This window comes from Onychostruthus taczanowskii, unplaced genomic scaffold, assembly GCF_017590055.1.
Source record: "Onychostruthus taczanowskii isolate IOZ18803 unplaced genomic scaffold, ASM1759005v1 scaffold25, whole genome shotgun sequence".
NCBI lineage: Eukaryota > Metazoa > Chordata > Aves > Passeriformes > Passeridae > Onychostruthus > Onychostruthus taczanowskii.
This window is the reverse complement of record NW_024499796.1, coordinates 7,774,232-7,780,537: the sequence shown is the minus strand read 5'-3', so window position 1 is coordinate 7,780,537 and position 6,306 is coordinate 7,774,232.

The window sequence follows — 6,306 nt, the reverse complement described above, 5'->3', positions numbered from 1 at the left end:
TCTTTAATGGCTTTTTAAAAACATGTAATTGAGAGAGGTGGTGGTGGAAAACATTTTAATGGTGCTGAAATAGGCGGAGGGGGAGCAGTAAGGAATGTTGAGGGAAAGCCTGTCAGGAGCTCTGGGGAAGGAGCTCTGGGGGCAGGTTTAGGACCCTCAGCCGGGTCCCTGGGCTCTGATAAGCCCTGGGAGAGCCCTGCTGGCCATCATCCAGTCAGCTTTTCATTTCCTTTCGCTGCTGTCCCGGGTTTGCAGGCTGGAAGGGGTCGGTGGCTCCTGCAGTTCGCTCTGCCTGGCTCAGTGACTGTCCCCAGGGTGCTGTGGTGGCACTGGGGTGAGGACAGGGCCTCCCCTCCGTCCCTGGAGAAGGGACAGAGCCTGCCCGTGCCCGCAGGGCACAGCAACCTCCCTGCCTCACAGAAACACCCCAGCATCCCCCCAGAGAGCCCAGCACGCCCTGGGGACACGGGGCATGCTGAGCATCCATCCCACTAACTCCCTGCATCCCAAAACCCTGGGGACACGGGGCATGCTGAGCATCCATCCCACTAACTCCCTGCATCCCAAAACCCCGGGGACACGGGGCATGCTGAGCATCCATCCCACTAACTCCCTGCATCCCAAAACCCCGGGGACACGGGGCATGCTGAGCATCCATCCCACTAACTCCCTGCATCCCAAAACCCCGGGGACACGGGGCATGCTGAGCATCCATCCCACTAACTCCCTGCATCCCAAAACCCCGGGGACACGGGGCATGCTGAGCATCCATCCCACTCCAAATTCCTGCATCCCAAACACCTTGGGGACACGGGGCATGCTGAGCATCCATCCCACTCCAAATTCCTGCATCCCAAACACCCTGGGGACACGGGGCATGCTGAGCATCCACCCGATTCCCAATTCCTGCATCCCAAACACCCTGGGGACACGGGGCGTGCTGAGCATCCATCCCACTCCCAATTCCTGCATCCCAAACACCCTGGGGACACGGGGCATGCTGAGCACCCATCCCACTGCTAATTCCCTGTATCCCAATTAACCACAGAGGGAGGACCGTTGCCTGAAAGAATTGGGTTTTTTTTCCAGGAGCATCCTATGGCAGAGACGCCGACAGCCAAATCCACCCCCAACCCCGCTCTGCCCCTTTCCCAGCAGAGCTGCGCCCTCCTCTGCAGGCTGAGCTCTTAATTGATTGGATTATTTCCTAATTAGCAGCGGGGAGCGCTCCCCGAGCCGCTGTTTGCGGAGCTGCCGTGATTCATTCCTGCCGTGTAAAAGCGAAACTTGGCTCGCTGCTTTCCCCGGGGCTCCGCTCGGCGCCGGGAGGAGGCAGTGCCAGCCTCTGCCCACCCTTTAATTCGCTTTATTTCCCCTCGTTCCGCACAGAGTTCGCTTTGCAGAGTTTAACCAGCCCGGTATTTGCTGTCACAGAGGGGAGGGGACACGGCACCGACACCCAGAACACCTGGCTGTTGTCCCCAGAGGGTTGCCAGGGTGAGGACACGCTGTCACACACCTCTGTCCATCCTCCTCCACACCAGCCTCTCACTCCGGGTGTTCATCCATCCTCCCCCTGCCACCAGCAGGCAGGGGAGGGGCAGGCTGCAGGATTAGGCACACTGTGTCCCAAGATGATATTTTTAATTACCCCCTTGCTGTTATTTTTTGAGAATTTGGGAACCTGAGGGGAAAAACTATCACCTAGCACCACAGTGCCTTACCCTAAAGCTAACCCTAACCCTAATGCTGACCCCAAGCCTCACCTTTTCCTGATGTTTTTTGCCATTTTCCTCCTGCCACCCTCCCAACCACTCCCCTGAAGGACATGAAAGAGTAAATTATGCCATGAGCATCATCCCCTGCAGCAGAACCCGGGAGGTCAGCGCAGAGCGGCCCCAGGGTGTGAGATGCTCAAAGCACCGGAAGGAAAAGGCTTCAGGGCATGATTCCAGGCTGGATAACCCCAACACCTGGCAGGGAGGACACTCAGATCCTCTGGTGCTCCATTAGCAGGCTCCATCAGGAGCTGCTGAGCCAAGGAGGAACCTTTTGACTCCTCAGCAGCCAAACCCTGGAGTGCCTCACTCAGAGGTGTCTCAGGGGCACACACAGACACAACACCTCTCCCTCCCAGCTGCACAAAACGAGGAGAACATCCCAAAATAGGCATCCAAGGGGCAGGCTGCTGAGCGTGGAGGATGCTGCGAGCTGCACGTGGTGCCCAGCATGGAGGGGAAGCTCCTGTGGCTCCCAGGGGAGATCCTGGCTGGATGCAGGGATGCAGGGATGCAGGGAGGCAGATCCTCCCCCACAGTGTGATCTCCGTGCTGCCAGTGCATCGATTGTGCTCCATGTAGGTCAGGCCCGTGGCTGGCTCCCACCGTGCCGTGGAGCTGTGAAATGGAGCAGGATCCCCCCTCTCCCTCCACCCAACCCCCTGCGTGCCCAGCCCTTGGCACAGGGCAGCCTTGGCTCTCATCCCAGGGGAGAAGAGCACTGCCCTGGGGCTCGGGGCTGGTTTGGCACACTGTGTGTGTCCAGCTCCTGAACATCCCCTGGAGCAGGAGGAGAGCTCAGAGCTGGGAGGGGGAACGGGCAGCGTGACCCAGTTCATGTTTCTGTCAATAAAGCTGGCACTGCTCCCTCCCAGCTTTGGGAAATGGATGGGCCTGGAGCAGCTCCCAGAGAAGGGCACTGCTCAGTGCAGCATCCCCTGGGTGGAGGGAGCTGGATCTCCCTCATGTGGGTGCTCCCCTGCTCGTCTCCGTGGGTTGGAGTGGGTAGGAGACATCCCAAACTTCAGCCTTGGAAGCTGCTGGTTTTGGCCACCCAGCCTTAATTCCTTCTAGAAGCCTTTATCACGCCAGGAGGAAACCCAGATCCTCTGGTACCCTGGGCTTCTCCTGGCTGGTGAGCTGGAAGGGGAGGGAGGCATGGAAAGGGAGAGAGAGCAGAGGAAAAACTTTGTCAAACGAACAAAACAAAACAAAACAAACAAGCAAAAAAAAATTTAAAAAAAAAAACAAACCAAAACCACAAACAAACAAAAAAAAATTCCCCACTCAGTAGTTCAGAGCAAACTTTGTACTAGTTGAAGATTTGACCTTGTGTTCTCTCCCAGGAACAAACAAGAGCAAAACGAGGATCATATTATTTTGCCTGAAATTTGGAGTGGATCAGACCCCTGCTGTTCCAAGCCCCTGCAATGAATGGCTATAAACAAGATGCATTTCCAGAGAATGAATTAAACACTGAGTCTGAGTACTGACTGTGTTTGAGAGATGTTTATTTGTCCTTGCTGCCTCTCCATAAAGAGTTGCACAAGGACTTACTAAATTTTAACCCCACATTGTTCTTGGGTAAACAATGCCCTTCATCCAGCGTCAGGAGTGCTCAGAGCTGAGATAAGCTCAGGTTGGCTCGTGCTCTCTGGAGCATTCAGCCTCTTGGAACCAGCTTCCCACAGACCCCAGGGCATCCACATAATTCCCAAAAGCCTCCAAACCTCTCGCAGCTTTCTGCATTTTTATGCCAAAAAAGGGGGGTTTTTTGAGAGAAGTGCAGCAACTTTTATCTCAGCTCCTCTCCTTATTTTGGAAAGAGAGACGGGGACAAACCATGAAAACCTGGTGATAAACTGTCCCAGGAGCTGTGCTGTGGCTCCCCAAGTCCCTGTCCCCAGTGCCACCACCACGTGGAGCAGGGGGTTGGGATGGGATGATCTTTAAGGTCCCTTCCAACCTAAACCATTCCATGGTTCCATTTTCTTCCTGCCCTTCCACAGAGATGGAAATGTGAAGCTTTGAGAGCTTCCTCCATCCCAGGCCTCACTCTGTCCCCTTCAGCATCACTGGTGAGCACACACACACAAAAAAAAAGGCTAAAAGGGGATGAATATCACTGCAGACTTTCTGTCTGCTTTCACTTCCAGAGTCTACACAGCCTTGTGCTTTTGGACCATCTGCTGGCATCCAGCGGGATGGGGAGTCAGGTCTGCACAGCCTCAGCATCCAAGCAGGAAGAGCAGCCTGGAATGCAGCATTTCTGAGGAAAAAAAATGGGTTTTGTTGCACAGAAGGGAAAAGCTGAGTGAAAGTGGTGTGAAAACCAGCCCAGCCTTCTCACCCTCCCTGCTTTCAGGGGTGTTTTGTGGTGTTTCCCCCACTTTGGGGGGACACAGCCACAGGATGGGAGATGCTGAATGTGACTCTCCCAGAAGAAGGATCTGTGCCTCGTAGAAACATTTCTGAACTCATGTTTGTTCCCTCTCCTGGGTCTGGGCAGAATGTCAAAGCCTGCTCTGAGCTGGAAATATTTTAAGACTAGCACTCACTGGAGACTGAAACAATGGCAATTCTTCAGCTACTGAGGCTTTTATAAAAGGGCTTTTGACACAGAGGCTGCTTAGGGTTGGCTTTTTTTTTTTTTTGCTTTTTTTTTTTAGTTGGTTTTTCTCCCAGAAAACGCTTTGCTAGTGTCCGTGTGTGTGCTCATGCACACGCTTTTGAGTGTGCAAAATAATCCCTGTGCTTCCAGCAGGGCCAAAGGTGGGAATGCCCAGGAGATGCCTCCAGCCCTGCTCCAGCGAGGAGGAGGCAGCAGCTCACACGGGATCCACGCAGCGATGCAGGAAGAAAAAGACATTTTAGAGTAAATGTCAGCGTTTGCGTTTCTGGGTTTGGGGCTTTTTTTAAACACGTGGGTGGGACTTTTAATGCCCAGATGAAGCCGAGATGGTTTCAGTCTCCAGGGCTCATCCAGAAGATTCACACAAACACTATGGAAAGTGTCTCTTCGCTCAGGGAGGATGAAATTTGACACTGCAGAGATTTTAACCCGGTGTTCCAGCGAGGAGCCTCGGTGGTTAGCGTGTCATATCTGATAAAGGCTAATCAGCCCTCCTTCAGGCACCATTCCATTCTTATTTCCATCTGCTTCCCATGCAGATTGTGTTATCCGTGGTATGGATTCACATGCAGGAAAACCACTGCGAGTCCTGCTCAGGAATCAGAGGATCAACAGCAAAGAAGGACAGGATGGATCCCCCAACCAGAACCTTTGGAAACAGCCCAACAGTTCCCAAACCAGAACCCTTGGAAACAGCTCCCAGTCCTTGCCTGGACACCAGCAGTGTCCAGAACCAGTTTGCACTGGTGTGGGGATGGGATCCCACTGGGCAGTGGGGTTCCCTGCACAGCCCCACTGCCTCCCCCAAGCTCTGAATCCCCTGGCCCCAGTGCCATCCCTCCCTGCCTGAAGCCTCCTCCCCAATTATCCCTGCTGCTGTTTGTTCAGGCGATGTGGATTTAGCTCTCCAGCCTCATGTGCACTGTGTGTATAGGGAAAGATAGATTGTCGCTGCTTTCCAGTATAAATCACATTCCTTACAACACTCCAAAGTAGCATTTTCAACCTCAGGGTGCTAATAGGATCCAGCAGGAGAAAGAAATGTCAGCTAAGTAGCAGGCGCTGTTTGGAGAGTGCAATGGAGCTGATCCACAGCCCCAGGGCAAAAGGAGCAATCCCAGGGCAAAGGTTAAAGAGTTCAGGAGCACTTCAGCCTGCTTAATTGCAACAGGCCTCTTACACGGGGTAAGATGGATGGCCCGAGCCGGCCGAGGGGGGCAGAGCGGGGCCAGCAGCATCACCCGGCCCGGGAAGCGCCGGCACGGCGGGGACAGGAGCGGGATGCAGCGATGGAGGCACCGCGGCCGCTCCTCGCCTCTGCCCGAAACGCTGCTGGGCGGCAGAGCTGCCACAGCAGCGCCCTGCAGCCATCAGCTCTGCCCCATCCCCGTCCTGGGGCCACAAACTCTGCCCCATCCCATCCTCAGGCCATAAACTCTGCCCCATCCCGACCCTGGGGCTATAAACTCTGCCCCATCCCCATCCTCGGGCCATAAACTCTGCCTCATCCTGATCCTCGGGCCATAAACTCTGCCCCATCCCAATCCTCCAGCCATCAGCTCTGTCCCATCCCCATCCTCAGGCAACAAACTCTGTCCCATCACATCTTGGAGACACAAATTCTGCCCTGTCCCCATCCTCGGAGCATAAACTCTGCCCCATCCCAATCCTTGAGCCATCAGCTCTGCCCCATCCTGATCCTGGGGCCACGAACTCTGCCCCATCCCAATCCTTGAGCCATCAGCTCTGCCCCATCCCAGTCCTGGGGCCATAAATTCTGCCCCATTCCCAATCCTCCAGCCATCAACTCTGCCCCATCCCAACCCTGGGGCCATAAACTCTGCCCCATCCCGATCCTCAGACCATCAGCTCTGCCCTATCCCCCATCCTGGTCGT